We start from the raw sequence: 16,692 nt of genomic DNA, 5'->3' as shown, positions 1-16,692 counted from the left end.
ATCCTCCTCCCCCCTAGTGGACCGTGGCCTACCTTGCGATGCTCTTCTTCCGTAGGCCGCGGCTCCGCAGTCGATCGTCGGGGTTGAGGACCTGGCGTCGCGCTCCGATGACGTCAGCGTCGCTCTTCCTCCCTTCCAGGACCTTGCGCAGCGTCAGAGCGTGGGGCGGAGCGTGGGGCGGAGCTTCGGATCTCGCGCGCTTTAGGCGTCCACGCCCCTCTTCTTCCCGTGCGGCGTCCCGAAGATGGCGTCCGAAGGCGGGAAGCAGCTGCGGATGGCGGGAAGAAGGCAGAAGACGGCGGGAAACGGTCCAAGATGGCGTCTGATGGCGGGAATCGGCTCCGGATGGCGGGAAACGACTCCGGACGGCGGGAAACTTCACCACAGGTAAGTATAAAAGTCTCTTTTTCAGGCACGCAGTACCCGGTGGTTGCGGGCACGAAATCCTGCTGACTACGCCAAAGTTGACGCGCCCCCTGGGCCTGTGCTGCTGCTGCTGTGCAGGGGGAATACCCGGAGCCGGATCGCTGGGGGTTGTAGTTCTCCGTGGCAGTGACCCGGTCCGTGCCCAGGGCGGTCAAACCAGTGGCAGTCTAAATGTTTTAATAAGTGTCCGACTACACCACCCGTGGATTGCGGTCAGTGGGGACCACCGCTGCGCTGCCGACCGCTGAGGCTGATGTTGGTTGCACAGCCGAGTATGGGATAACTCCCCACGGGAGGAGTATTGCCTCAGGGCAGCTAATGTGAGAGATGATGGTGACGCGCCCCCTGGGACATATTCCTTTTTGAGGGGAATACCCGGCACCGGATCAGATGGGGGGGGGTTGTAGTCTCCGAGCGGCTGTGACCCGGTCCCGTGCCCAGGGCGTCAAGCTCAGTGTTATGTGGCAGCTTTACAGATGTTACTAAAGTTCTTTTGTGTCGACTACGCCACCCGTTGTGATGCGGTCACTGTGGCCGCCGCTGCAGCAGGGTCCGCTGAGGCTGATGGTGGATGCGCAGCTTGGTGGGATAACCCCCAACGGGAGGGGTATAGCCTCAGAGGGGACAGGCGCAGAGGATGGGGGTTGTGGTGGTGCGGTGCAGCCGGCAATGAAGACAGACTCGGGTTGTGCAGTTAAGGGTGTTTACTTACTGCAGATGTTGTACTGGTCACTCCAGCTGCTAGTGACCACCCGAGCCGTGCTGCGTCCACCAGGTCCTGGATCCAGCCAACCCCCAAACAAGTCCGGAGCGTGGCCCTGAGCTCTCCCTCTGTCCTTTCTTCAGCCGTCCCCACCAGTGATTCACCTAGGTCCAGCTCCCTCGGGCCTTCTGTTGGGACACCCTTGGCCCTGGGTTCCCTGACCCTTCATGTGGTTTGCCTTCGGGGTGAATGTGGTGGGTGGCCGTGGCAGATGCTGCCCACGGCCTCCGGTCTCTGGCTGGGGATTGTTTTTACCCCCACCAGCTTGGGTTCCGGTACCCTGATGCTGACTCCTCACCCGGTGCTCCAATTTGGGTTCTTGGGTCCCTTCAGTCTTCCCCCTCTGGGTCTTTCTCTGCTCCACTCTCTCTCTCTCCAGGGCTGCTGTTTCCTTCTCTCTCCTCTCCAACTCACTTTCTGCGTCTGAACTTGTCCTCTGCAGCTGACTGACCCTGATCTAAGTTGGTGCCCTCCTTATATATCCCTCTATGTGTGAGCTCAGGTGACCAGCACCCAATGAGCTCCTATCACTACCCAGACTGCTCCCCCTATCTGCCCCTACACTACATGGGATGTACCACCCCCCTCCCACTCCAGCCAGGAACAGGCTCGGTTGTACCTGCACATTTCTAAGTGGGAGTACCGTCGGCCTGCTCCTCTGAAATGGGATGTATGTAGTGCATGCAGTCTATCTGAGCTCAGTTCCACACTCCATCCTTACCCGGGAGTGGAATATCACACCTCTGGGTTGAGGTGCAATACCCCTGTAGCAGCCGAATCCTCAGGGTGCTACATTCCCCCCTGGTAAATCACAGCACGTCCTCGGGCTGTAAAGACATAAAACACCAAAACATACAATTTTTTTCATATAAACATATAAAACATATAAAACATTATATATATAAAACTTTTTTATATAAACATTCTCGTAGACTTCTCTTGTTTCTGGTTCCTCCTCCGGACACTGTGCAACGTGTGTCCGGGAAAAGTGCGACAGTCTCTTTGAAAAACTGGTTTTTCCTATAAAACCGGTAGGGGGCGCTTTAGGAAGCGCAACTATATACAGGGAATGTTGGCCGCTCTCAGTCCTCGGCCAGGTAGAGGGAAGGGAATGGCTGCTCACAGTCCTCAGCCTGTAGGATGAAGGGGTTAACGGGTAAACAGTTCACTGGTCCCAACGGGGACTATTTTAGCAGCAACGGTTCACTGTGCCCCGACAGGCAACTATATACAGTCTCTACTCCCGTCCTCAACGACGGCTCCCTCCTGCTTTTTCTTAGTGATACGGTGTTGCTTCAGACCCGTCCGGGTCCTCTGGCTCCTCCCAGATGCGGCACTCTTGGTCTTATGGGCGCGGTGGTGGTGGCGCCCAGGTCGCCCAGGCCTTGCGGCCAGGCCTGGGGCACTTGGAACGTAAAGGGCACCGTTAATACGGCGGCGCCCTGGGCTACCTGGCCTTGCGACCAGGCCGGAGGCTCCGCAGAGGTAGGGGGCGCTGTTGGTGTTGCGGCGCCCGGGAATTCTAGGCCCTGCGACCAGGCTGGTGGTACTTCCTGCTTGGTCACGCTCGGGGTCGAGGCGTGTGACGTCACAGGGGTCGCGGCGGCGGCTTCCGGTTGGGGCCTAGTCTGCGTCAGTGACATGGCGGTTACGGGCACGGACGGGGGACTTTCGGGCTCTGCGACGGGGAACCGGGGCAGGTGGGCGGTCTCTCGGTATGGGGTATAAGCGTCCCCTTTACCTGCCTCCATGCGTTCGGCTCCCTCCTCGGCGCCGTCTCCGGCCTTGGGTCCTCCCGCGCCATCCTCAGAGGCGGTCTGCTTCCTCTTCCAGGGTAGCGTGCTCCGTTGACTGGTCTCTGCTTGCTGGGCCATCTCCCGGCTCCACTCCGCCAGTATCTCACGCTGTACCCGGGCCATCCTCCTTGCGAGGCCCTCCAGGGCAGTTTGTGCACACTCCCGGTCTCGGGGGAGCTGCGCTAAGATCTCCGCTAGACCTAGCGGGGTTGTGGACTCTAGCAGGCTCCTGACCATCGGGTCGGTGCTGCTCTGCTCTGCTCTCGGCAGGCTCCTGGCCAGCGGGCCGGTGCTGCTCTGCCCTCCTTCCTCGGTCTCTAGCAGACTCCTGGCCAGCGGGCCGGTGCTGTTCTGCTTTCTCTCCATCTCCGGGTGAGCTCCTTCGCTACTCCTCGTTAGACCTCTTGCCTCCGGGTGCGCTCGCTCCAGACTGCTCCAAGCGACACCCATCTTTTCTCTTCTCTTTCGTCTCCTCCCACCTCGAGGGCGGTCCCGGGGCAACTCGGTGACTGTCAGCTCCAGGGGGAGTTCTTTCACGCTGACAGACACCTCCAGCATCACAGTCTCTGTTGGTGGGGGCGGTTTCCACTTTTGGCGCCATTTTCTGTCCTGGCCCACGATGGGAGGTGGCCTCCTGCCCTCCTTTGGCACGCCCATAATGGCGTCCGCTGCTCTTCCAAGGCGGGAAATCTGCGGTTTTGGCGGGAAGCGTCGCCCAGTGGCGGGAAACTCTGCAGATGGCGGGAACAAGTTGGAAATGGCGGACAATCGGCGGGAAACGACTGGTGATGGAGTCCGATGGCGTGGACCCTCCGGAACCGGCGGGAGACTTCTTTCTGAGGTAAACTTGCACTTTTCTTCAGGCACGCAGTACCCGGGTGTTGCGGGCACGTAATCCTGCCGACTACGCCAAAGTTGACGCGCCCCCTGGGACATATTCCTTTTTGAGGGGAATACCCGGCACCGGATCAGATGGGGGGGGGTTGTAGTCTCCGAGCGGCTGTGACCCGGTCCCGTGCCCAGGGCGTCAAGCTCAGTGTTATGTGGCAGCTTTACAGATGTTACTAAAGTTCTTTTGTGTCGACTACGCCACCCGTTGTGATGCGGTCACTGTGGCCGCCGCTGCAGCAGGGTCCGCTGAGGCTGATGGTGGATGCGCAGCTTGGTGGGATAACCCCCAACGGGAGGGGTATAGCCTCAGAGGGGACAGGCGCAGAGGATGGGGGTTGTGGTGGTGCGGTGCAGCCGGCAATGAAGACAGACTCGGGTTGTGCAGTTAAGGGTGTTTACTTACTGCAGATGTTGTACTGGTCACTCCAGCTGCTAGTGACCACCCGAGCCGTGCTGCGTCCACCAGGTCCTGGATCCAGCCAACCCCCAAACAAGTCCGGAGCGTGGCCCTGAGCTCTCCCTCTGTCCTTTCTTCAGCCGTCCCCACCAGTGATTCACCTAGGTCCAGCTCCCTCGGGCCTTCTGTTGGGACACCCTTGGCCCTGGGTTCCCTGACCCTTCATGTGGTTTGCCTTCGGGGTGAATGTGGTGGGTGGCCGTGGCAGATGCTGCCCACGGCCTCCGGTCTCTGGCTGGGGATTGTTTTTACCCCCACCAGCTTGGGTTCCGGTACCCTGATGCTGACTCCTCACCCGGTGCTCCAATTTGGGTTCTTGGGTCCCTTCAGTCTTCCCCCTCTGGGTCTTTCTCTGCTCCACTCTCTCTCTCTCCAGGGCTGCTGTTTCCTTCTCTCTCCTCTCCAACTCACTTTCTGCGTCTGAACTTGTCCTCTGCAGCTGACTGACCCTGATCTAAGTTGGTGCCCTCCTTATATATCCCTCTATGTGTGAGCTCAGGTGACCAGCACCCAATGAGCTCCTATCACTACCCAGACTGCTCCCCCTATCTGCCCCTACACTACATGGGATGTACCACCCCCCTCCCACTCCAGCCAGGAACAGGCTCGGTTGTACCTGCACATTTCTAAGTGGGAGTACCGTCGGCCTGCTCCTCTGAAATGGGATGTATGTAGTGCATGCAGTCTATCTGAGCTCAGTTCCACACTCCATCCTTACCCGGGAGTGGAATATCACACCTCTGGGTTGAGGTGCAATACCCCTGTAGCAGCCGAATCCTCAGGGTGCTACATTGGGAGTGATGGTGTGAGCGTCCCAGTACTAATGGTGCTGGTGCGGCAAGGAATCACAGAGACGTGTGGTGCAGTTCAGGGTCTTTACTGATGGTACAAGGCAGACCCTCTCGGGAGTACTGGCTAGTATAAGGGGCCTGGCCAGTCTGCGAGCAAGCAGGAGTTCCCCTGGCCAGGTGGAGTTGTAGGCCTCCCCGTTTATCTGCACTCTTCCTGGCTACCTTGCTGTCAGCGGTTACAAGTAGCCCACGTCCCTGAGTATACCGTGTGGTGCTCACCCGTATGGCTGGTGACTTGGGGCCTTCTGTTAGCCTCCGCTCCTGGATGGCGGCGCTGGTCCCTTCTTTGTGACTGAGCCTCCGGGCTTCTATGGCCAGAGGACCTGGAATCCCCTGCCGGCTGGTTTCTGCTGCTGGGTGTATATCAGTCCCCACAGCCTTGGACTCCTGTGTCCGGCTTTAGTGTCTTCGTCCAGGGCGAACTCTGCTCAGCTCCAGCCCCTGGACTTCTGCTACTGCTCCTACAGAGCTCCTGTTCTTGCTTTCCCTGTGTCTGGAACTGTCTGCAGCTCCACTCTGACTCTGACTGCTCTAATCCCGCCCCAGACCCAGTTTATAAGGGCAGATTCCTCCCCTCCCAGGTCTGGGCGGACCGTGTTGCATGTTTAGGGATCCTGACCAGAGAAACCTCCCACTTGCTCTCAGACATAATATCTCTATTACTGTGGCAACCAGACCCCTGGGGTGTCACATGTACATGTGACCTTATGGCCATATATGGAAAGCAGGTTTGGTTTGTGAGCTCTTAACAACCTCCTGATAGTAGAACATAATAAATAAATCACTTTATGCATATATTAACTACTTCTATGTAGTGAATCCTCATGTACATTATCAAAGGGAAATGTGAACATTGTGCAGTCAAGGGGGGGGTTCTGGTTTGCCTCTCTAGCAATCCTACCTGCAGCTCTCACTGAAATTTTGCTTGGTCTTCCAGACCTTATCTTGACCTCCATTGTTCCTGATAACTGCCATTTCTTAATTACAATTCAAACTGAGGAAAGGTCAACTTGAAAACGCTTTGCTATCTTACAGACTTCTCCTGCTTTGTTGCCTCCACCATTTTCAGAGTGCTAGGCAGCTGCTTAGAAGAACCCAGGGCTGCTGTTTTTTAGCAAAAGGTTGCAGGAGGCTGGGTTTTTTATAAAGAAATTTGCATCACCTGGTCTTTCCTAACGATGATAGTGAACAAACCATAACCCTAACAGGCTAATTAAGGTCTGAAACCTTGGTTAAAGGAACTGCTCGGATCACATCTGCGGTGGTTTCTGCTGGGAATTGACTTTTAGCCTATTGTTCCTATGCAGTAGGAACCGATGCAGTAGGTTTTTGTCAATAAGATTAAACAGATTTCATCATTTGGGAAATTTGACTATCATTAATAAGTTACCGTGTGGTCGATATTCTCAATTCTATAATGTGTCTATGTGGTATTATATCCACATGGCGATTGACCTGCAGTGAGGATTTTGAACTCTGAGGGATATCAATTTCTATTAGAGATTTGATCTCTTAGGGTAGAGGAGTGAAATATACAACAAAATCTACAAGTTGTACATGTGCATTTTGCTGCAGATTAGAGACAAATTTGCAGCAGATTTGTCCCCTGCGTTTGCACCTACCCCAATATGTGTACTTCTATGAAAGCACTGTATGGAACTCAGGTTTATCGGATATTCACTCTATGAAAACTGGTCCAAAAATTACCCCATGGAATTCATAGTTTTGTAGCCTCTTGAAGTGTGGCGTATACACTTGAGGGAGAAGATATAGTAACCTGCAGACCTGAACAGCCTCATTGTGCAGATATTGTTCTACCAGTCTCATGCCAGGGAGTGACCAAATTTCTTGACTGCCTGAAGGACACAATTACAGGAGTCTGAGATGTTTACAGTTAAAATTCCAGGACACAGAGTCTCATTAGAAAGTGAACGGAGGGAGGAAAGTAAGTGTACAAGATATTTAGACTTAGGCTGGATTCACATAGCATTTTATCCTACGGTCAGTGGCTCCATTGGGGCTTAAAGGGGTTTTCCCATGAATAAAGTTAATTTAATCAATAGATCTTGGAATAATAATAATTTCCACAATTGATTGTGTTTTAAATAAAATGTTCCTGTGCTGAGATAATCTTATAAATGTGCCCCTGCTGTGTACTGTGTAATGGCTTTGTCTGACCGTACAGGAACATGGTCTGATCATACCACATCTCCTGGGCAGGAGAGGAAGCAAAAGAGTATACAGATATTACCGCATGAGATCACAAATAATTCTTTCTTTGAGGTAAAACATTTTTTAAAAACAGGCAGGGAAATGTTTTACTCACAAAAAGAATTGGCTGCCGTCCCCTGCTGTAATGTCTGTAGACTCTTTTGCTTCCCCCCCTGCCCAGGAGATGTGGTATTGTGGCACCCCAGGGGTCTGGTCTCCACAGTAATAGCAATGTTATGTCTGAGAGCAGGTGGGAGGTCTCTTGGTCAGGAATCCTATGCATGCCACACCTCCTGCCCAGTCCTGGGAGGGGAAGAACTTCCCCTATATAAAACTGGGGCTGAGGCAGGGTTAGAAGAGAAGAGAAGAGTTGAGAAGAAGAGAAGCAGCATAGGAAAGAAAGATCAGGAGCTCTGTGGGAGCAGGCTAAAAGGAATCAGGGGCTGGCAGCTGAAGAGCTCGCCCTGATTGAAGAGTTACTACCGGACCCGGAGTCCGAGGCTGTGGGGATTAACCCAGACCCAGCAGCAGAAACCGCCCGGCAGGGGATTTCAGGTCCTCTGGCCAAGAAACCCGAAGGCACGGTCACACGCGTGGGACCAGCACCGCCGTCGTGGAGCGGAAGCCACTAGAAGGCCCCGAGTCACCGGCCATACGGGTGAGCACCACACGGTACACTCAGGGACGTGGGCTACTTTTACCCGCCTCTAGCAAGGTAGCCAGAAGAGTACGATTAGTTGGGGAGGCCTACAACTCCGCCTGGCCAAGGGGGATCCCATCTGCTCAAGGACTGACCAGGCCCCGACCGCTAGCCAGTACTCCGGGAGGGTCTATCTTTGTCACCAGTAAAGACCCTGAACTACACCGCATCGTCTCTGAGTGGTTCCTGCTACCCCCATCATCCACGTCGGCTGCCCTGAGGCCATACCCCTCCCGTTGGGGGTTATACCATCTACGCTGCACTATCCTACCACCGGCCTCAGCGGTCTGCCCTGCAGCGGCAGCTCCATAGCTGCATTCAACGGGTGGCGTAGTCGTCCTACATCTACTGCTAATATACCGCCACTTAGTCTGACTCCCTGGGCACGGACCGGGTCTCCGCCACGAGACTACTACCCCCCAACAGGCCCGGCTCCGGGTAGTCCCCGCGTGCGCAACGCTACACCAAGTAGGCCCAGGGGTGCGTCAGCTTTTGGCGTAGTCGGCAGGATTTCGTGCCCGCAACCACCGGGTACTGCGTGCCTGAAAAAGACTGTTCAAACTTACCAGTGGTGAAGATTCCCGCCATCCGGCGCCATCTTCAGCCTTCTTCCCGCCATCGGTGAAGATTCCCGCCATCCGGCGCCATCTTCAGCCTTCTTCCCGCCATCGGTGAAGATTCCCGCCATCCGGCGCCATTTTCAGCCTTCTTCCCGCCTTCCGTGGAGTTTTCCCGCCGTTGGACGCCATCTTGAAGACGCCGCGCGGGAAGAAGAGGGGCGTGGACTCCAAAAGCGCGCGAGAACTGAAGCCCCGCCTCACGTCCAGACGTCGCGTAAGGTCCTGGAAGGAGCCCAGCAGACGCTGATGTCACAGGAGCGCGACGGAAGGTCCTCAACCCTGACGATCCACTGCGGAGCCGCGGCCTACGGAAGAGGATCATCGCAAGGTAGGCCACGGTCCACTAGGGGGGAGAAAGATGTCGGATACGGAGGAGAGCTTCACTGCCTCAACCCCCGCCAGCGCCACCGCTGCTGCAGTCATGCCTTTCACCATGCCCTATATCCCGGGAGCAGCCTGGCTACCCCAGTACTCAGGGGAGTCACATACCCTGAATGACTTTAAAGAAAAGCTGGATAGCCTCTTCCAGGTGTACCCCCTCACAGAGGAGCAAAAAGTGAGCATCCTGGTGGCCCAACTAACCGGGGCAGCCCAAAGGGAGGTAAAGTCCTGGCCACCTGGGAGGAAGACTGTCACGGGGATACTAACCCGGCTGAGGGACACCTTTGATACCCGCACCTCAGCCGAGATTAAGCTTAGATTCTATGGGTGCAAGCAGCGAGCACATGAGAGTATAAGGGACTATGCACTAAACCTACAAGAGGCCCTGAGAGCCATTAAGCAGACCGACCCTGACGGCGTGGGAAACGAGGACAGGCTGTTGACCGAACAATTTATAGAGGGACTATATTGCAATGCCCACCGAACCCAGTTGCGGGCAATGGCCTTACAGGATCCTCATCTGGACTTTGCACAGTTCAAGGACAGAGCCCTCCGGGTGCTCCGAGAACCGGCACCGGGTGGCGTTGTGACCCACAGGCGCCCAGTTATCACTTACCACCAGGAGGCGGCACCCTTGTCGGCAGGGCCTGTGGGGGCTGATGCGCAGGCTTTGAACAATGACCCGGCTCCAGACCTGCACCATCAGGTCCAAGAGCTAGCTAAAAGCGTTGCTGCGCTAACCCGAACTGTGCAGTCTTTACAGGTTTCCACTCCAGGGAAGATCCAGCTGGCATCCGGACCGGAGGACATCCCGTGGCGTCGACCAAGGAGGACCCCACCGGCCAGAGGAAGACCCAGCGACCGATACAACGAGGACGGACAACCCATCTGCCGCCGCTGCAATCAACCCGGACATATGGCAAGGTACTGTCCTTTAAACTGGCACAACCTGGGGTAGAGGGCCAACCCCCAGGAAAAAGATCACCAGGCCCATCGAGCTGGCGCGACAAATATGTGGGAGGACGTCCAGTCTTGCCTGTGGTACTGGATGGCATCCCTATGAGTGCCCTACTGGACACCGGGTCACAGGTCACCACCATCCCGTACGTGCTCTTCAAGCAGTACTGGAATGACTCGGATATAACCCGCTATCCAGACGACGACTTGAGTATCATCGCCAGTAATGGTCAGCCCGTGCCACAGATCGGATTTAAAGAAATGACCATTAAAATCGTTAGAGTCGAACTGGCAGCACAGGGACTGATCATTGTAGACATTGACAAGCGCGAGAGTCACCCAAAGATAACTCTAGGAACTAATGTGATTGAAAATTGTCTTGCAGAGGTGATTTTCATTTTACAGCAGGTTGCCAAGAACGCCAGCTCCAGCCAGCAGCGAGTGCTCCAGAAAGAGATCCGGGCACTGATGCGACGGCAACAAGTGGAACTCTCCGGCGGTGAGATTGGTAGCGTAAGAATGTGTGACCCTTTCCCTATTGCCATACCCCCGAAAAGTGAAATGATGATTTGGTGCCGGGCAGCTATTGGTCTGAGAGGTAGAGATTACCAGGCCATGGTAGAGCCAGTCTACTCAGACAGTAGGCCCACCATTTTGACAGCCCGGGGGGTAGTTGATGTACGCCATGGGAGGGTACCCGTTCGCATAATAAATATTGGGAAAAGGGAAGTATACCTGCCCCGGTATGCTACGCTAGCCAAATTATATACTATCAACCAAAATTCTATACAGTCTGTGGAACCCTTGCCTCCATCTCACCCGGAGGAAGGTAACTGCTCTACGAAAATAATGGAGGATTGGTGTCAGCAACTACATTTGGGTACTGACTCCACTCCCTCCCACCAGAAACAGGGAGTCTACCGGGTGGTTCAAGAGTACGAGAGAGTGTTTAGTAAACACCCGTTAGACTTCGGGCGAGTCAAGGGGGTAGAACACCACATCCCCACGGGAGACCATCCTCCCATAAAAGAGAGGTATCGACCCGTACCCCCTGCACACTACCAACACGCCAAGGGGATGCTTAGAGACATGAAGGAGGCCGGGGTAATCAGGGATAGCTGTAGCCCCTGGGCAGCTCCACTAGTCTTGGTCAAAAAGAAAGACAACACCATGAGAATGTGTGTAGATTACCGGAAAATTAACCGTATCACACACAAAGATGCGTACCCCTTACCAAGAATAGAGGAGTCTTTGGCTGCTTTAAAATCTGCTAACTTCTTCTCCACCTTGGATCTCACTAGCGGGTACTGGCAGGTTCCTGTAGCAGAGGCGGACCGGGAGAAGACCGCATTCACCACCCCGATGGGACTTAGCGAGTTTACCTGCATGCCGTTCGGACTCTGCAACGCACCAGGAACCTTCCAGCGATTGATGGAATGCTGTCTGGGACACCGGAACTTTGAGACATTATTTTTTAAGACAAATGCATTCACCGGGAAAAGTCATTTTAACATTTTACAACGTTATCTGGCAATGTGGTGTGTGACACATCATCAGACACATCCTGTTTTATTTATGTGGAGGGACTCTGAAAGTCATAAAGTCTATTTTTATAGGGCCATCAGACGGCCCTTACTATTCTTAAAAGGCCAGCAGTCAGCCCTAGCTATTGTTAGAGAGTCATCAGCCGGCTATGCTTTGTTGTTCCCATTATTAACAAGTGGGTCTCCTATACTGTTATTGCATATCCAGTGACTGCAAGGGCTGCCAAAAATTTGGACGCAACCCAATACCCCTTTGAAGAGACATAGAGGAGGGTCTCAGTAAAAAAAATGTTCCCATTATAAAGGAGCGGATGGTAATGCCCATGCTGTGACTGCAATGGCTGCCAAAATTTGGGAAAAACCCCACTAAGAATTTAAAGACACATAGAGCAGGACCACAGTAACGGCAAATTACATTTAGAAAGGAGAGAGTCTGCTATACAGTTATAGGGTATGCAGTGAGTCCAACGGCTGACAAATTTTAGGAAAAACCCCACTAAGAATTTAAAGACACACAGAGCAGGGCCACAGTAACAAGTACGACATGTTCCCATTAGAAAGGAGAGAGTCTCCCATAGTGTTGGCCTATGCAGTGAATGCAAGGGCTGCCAAAAATTTGGAGGCACTTCAAGGACCCTTGGAAGAGACTTGGAGGAGGGCCTCATAAAAAAATGTTCCCATTAGAAAGGAGCGGACCTCCTATACTTGTAATGCCCATGCACTAAGTTTATGGGCTGACAAACATTTACCCCTGGGGGGTATACATGAACATACTGTATAAAAAATTTTTTTTACGGGCATCATAAACACCCTTTCAAAAAATTATGTGGGTGTTGCATCACGGATCACAGTCACCCTGGTGATATGATGGTGGAGGATGAGGAGAAGGAGGAGGACAAGAGCAAATAGACAAAATCAGGAAGCGTATACCCATGTGTGGGTGTGAAAAGGTGCATGGGAATACAACTCCCAAGAAAAGACACTGGATTTGAGTTTATGTTACGCTGCTATCATTCGGTGGTGTTGATAAGTCTGGCCCAATCAAGCCCTTGTTCATTTTCATAAGAGTCAGTCTGTCAGCATTTTCAGTTGACAGGCAGATGCGCTTATCAGTTATAATTCCACCAGCAGCACTAAAAACCCGCTCTGATAAAACGCTGGCGGCTGGGTAGGCCAGGACCTCCAAAGCATAGAGAGCCAGTTCATTCCACGTATCCAGCTTGGATACCCAATGATTATAAGGCACAGCGGAATCACGGAGGACGTTGGTACTCCCTCAGCATCTTCCTAAACTTTGCACTCCTTGTGAGAGCACCCCGCACCTCAGGGCCTGTGCGATGGGAGGGTCTGAGAAAATTCTCCCAGAACTTTGACAGTGTTCCCCTGCCTCTGCTGGATTGAAGTTGTGTCTCTCTTGCCTATACTCCTTGGTTGTCCAACGAAGTGTGCCCTCTGCCACCAGCGTTTTCAGATGGGAATTTTTTTAATAGTTCCGCAACAAGGGCCTTCTGGTACAGCCCCATTTTTACAAATCACAAAGGTCAATATAAATGCTTCCCAAGTTCACAATACTTCACACACAAGCTCAAGCTATATCGGCTCAGCTTTTAAGGAAGATACATAAAACTGCGACTAAAAATTTAAGTTTATTTCAAATCTTAAAACCGACTGTAATAAAGGAAAAAAAAAAGCAGAGGCCTTCGGGTTCCATCCATCGAATATTTCATGTAATATTGACAAAGAACACAACTCGGTCACAGACCTGAATGAGGTTCCCAAATTAGCACAAGTATATTACAGAGCCCCATAAATTACTACATCAATTATAAAAAAGTGTACCAGCAAAGAGATCTCCAAAACAGAAAGAAGAAGAATAGCTCTTGCTACTATGCCCAAATTATGGACTGCTTAAAGATGCTGGATCTGATTGTCCCCCAAATAAATATGTAAAGTGCAAAGTGCATGTGTAAAAGAAATCTCTTGTCTTATATAGGGACAGTTAGATACACTGTGGTACGCGATGAATTAATGAGGGCTATGCATGTATACTTACATGAAAAGAACTGGTATGGAACCTGCCCCGACGACGCCGTATCGCAAATGCTTCTTCTGCTCACAAATCCTTCCCAACATCTGCAGTGTAGAGTTCCAACGCGTGGGGACATCACACACCAGTCTGTGAGCCGGAAGCTGCAAACGCTGCTGAAGCACGACAAGGGCGGCGGAAGCTGTAGCTGACTTTCTAAAATGGGCACACAGGCGGCGTACTTTAACAAGCAGATCCGGCAGCTCCGGGTAGGATTTGAGAAACCGCTGAACCATGAGGTGAAGCATATGGGCCAGGCATGGTACGTGTGTGAGCTCGCCTCAGAGCCGCCACCAGGTTCCGGCCATTGTCACACACGACCATGCCTGGCTGTAGGTTCAGCGGTGTGAGCCACAGATCTGCCTGCTCTTTCAGAGCTGTCCACAACTCTTCAGCATTGTGCGGTTTTTCAGCTAAGCATGTTAGCTTCAGCACAGCCTGTTGCTGCTTGGCTGAGGCAGTGCTGCAGTACTTCCAGCTTGTGACTGATGTGGTCATTTCGGATATGGAGGCTGAAGAGGGGGAGGAGGCTGAGGAGGAGGAGGAGGTGCAGGAGCTGTAGACCCTGGGGGTAACCCTGATTGACCTAGGGCCCGCAATCCCTGCCGTCGGGAGGATGTGTTCCGTCCCAAGGTCCGACTGGGTCCCGGCTTCCACTACGTTAACCCAGTGTGCCGTCAGCGAGATGTACTGTCCCTGCCCACAAGCACTTGTCCATGTGTCCGTGGTTAGGTGGACTTTACCGGTAACTGCGTTGTTGAGAACACGGCTAATGTTTTGGGACACGTGCTTGTATAATGCGGGGACGGCACAGCGGGAGAAATAGTGGCGGCTGGGGACCGAGTACCGAGGGACGGCTGCCGCTATCAGGTTGCGGAATGCTTCCGTCTCCACGAGCCTAAAAGGCAACATTTCGAGAGCAAGCTGTCGTGAAATGTGAGAATTTAGTAGTGTGGCCTGTGGGGCATTGGCTGCATATTTGCGCTTGTGTTCCAAGCTTGTGTATGGACAACTGAACGCTGCGCTGGGACAAGGACATGGACGTGCTTCCTGATGCTGCTACTTGAGAGTGTGCAATGACAGGTGCAGGGCAGGAGGCGTCTTTGCATGCACCATGGACAGGGGATTGGTTTGCATGCACAACAGCGGAAGAAGCAATGGTGCCACGAGCAGACACTGTTCCTGGACCCTGGGGTTCGGCCCACAAAGTCGGGTGCTTTGCTGCCATGTGCCTGATCATGCTGGTGGTGGTCAGGCTGCTAGTTTGCCACCCCTGCTGATGCTGGCCTGGCAGGTGGTGCAAATGGCCTTTTTGGGGTTATCGGCAGAGTCTTTAAAAAACAACCAGACTCGGGAAGACCTAACAGTTGTAGTGGCAACTTACTTTGTGTTGGTGTTACGGGGAACGGTTGCCTGCCTTCTGTCTGCGGCCACCACACTGCTTCTTCCTGCCTGTTGGGGTGCTCTGACTCACTCCCCCTGTGTGCGGCTGTCCTCGCTCTGCATGTCCTCCTGCCAGGTTGGGTCAGTTACTATATCATCCACCACCTCGTCTTCCGCACCCCTCCTCCTGACTTTCTGGCAATTGTGTCTCATCATCGTCCACCTCTTGTGACACTTTCCCACCGTCGCCTTCATGTGACTGTGGCTGCTCAAATATTTGGGCATCGCTACACGCGATCTCCTCTTGCCCCGCTTCAAGTGGACCGGGCGAGAGGCCCGAATCTATAAATGGAAAAGTGAACAGCTCTTCAGAGTGTCCCAAGTGTGGGATCAGTTGTCTCTGGGTACTGAGCATGGTGGGAGGAAGGAGGAAGGTCAGGCGAGAAGATGTGGGTGTTTGTTGTGGCACAATTTCGGCTTGCCCTTGGCCTTGTCCTCGGCCACTGCATGCACCATTACTATCACGTCCAGTTCCCCGTCCTTTGCCGCGTGCCTTGCCCATTTTAAATGGAGGACAGTATCTTCCACGCTCACTACAAATGACTGAGTTTGGAGCAAACTTACATGTGATCCGTGTGATGGAGAAAACAGAGTTTTAAATACCTGGCCTGCAGGTAAGTAGTTTGAACAGCAAACTGCTGTGAATTGCTTCAATGACACACTAAAGGAAATTTTTAATGGAGGCCAGAAATGGCAGTATTTTCTGAAAACGTATATGTGATCCGTGTGACGGAGAAAACACAGTTTTAAATAGCTGGATTTCTAGCGCTCTAATATGGAAAGGACCTGGCTGTATTCTGCAGTGCCAACAAGCAAATGGCGCAGAAAAAATGGTGTTCTCTGGATTGCTTTTTAAGCAAAAAATGAGGATTAAGATCCAAAGAAAAGTATTCCTGGTCCCTGAGACCTGGGCCTTTGTATAGAAATATCTAACAGCAGCAGAAGGCAGAATTGGAATGGAGCCTCTTGTGCTATATGCACTGCAGTCTGCTATATACACTGCCTGCCTATACACCCTGCCTGCCTGATATCTCTGCAGATGGATTAGTCCTCAGAAGGACTGTTTGTTAAGATGAATATGTGTAATGTGCTTTTTTTCTCCCTACACTACCTAATACACAATCAAATCTGTCCCTGACGCAGCAGCAGCTCTCCCTACACTGTCTGATCCGGAGTGACTGCAATGAGCATGGCGGCGCCAGGTCTGATATAGACCTGTTGACGCTGTGCGGCCAGCCAATCACTGTAATGCCCACAACCAACATGGCTACGGCATTACAGTGCATGGCAGGCAATCCCTGCATGTTCATTGGCTCGCTAAAGAGCGCCAAACATGCAGGGAGGGGACCCGAGTTCCTGCCTGAGCAACCCGGAAATACTCAGCAAGCACCGAGCATCTCGAGCAGTGAGATGCTCGGGTGAGCACCGAGCAGTAGCGAGCATGCTCAATCATCACTAGTAGGAGCACAAAAATGAAATGCTGTAGGGATCATACATCTGACTTTGATGCATTCTATTAAATCCGTATCCTTCTCTGTGTGCATGCTCAATCAGGAGCTGTGTGCT

General features: G+C 52.9%; 1 protein-coding gene across 1 annotated transcript in view; it reads left to right on the top strand.

The window, feature by feature from the left end:
• The window catches only part of LOC141272245 (uncharacterized), a 157,175-nt gene that overhangs the window by 14,537 nt on the left and 125,946 nt on the right, over positions 1–16,692 (top strand). The window lies entirely within an intron of this gene.

This window comes from Phyllobates terribilis, unplaced genomic scaffold (genome assembly GCF_046119375.1).
Source record: "Phyllobates terribilis strain yellow unplaced genomic scaffold, ASM4611937v1 Scaffold_5__5_contigs__length_657084704, whole genome shotgun sequence".
Taxonomy (NCBI): Eukaryota; Metazoa; Chordata; class Amphibia; order Anura; family Dendrobatidae; genus Phyllobates; species Phyllobates terribilis.
This window is presented reverse-complemented; position numbering and strand designations above follow the sequence as displayed.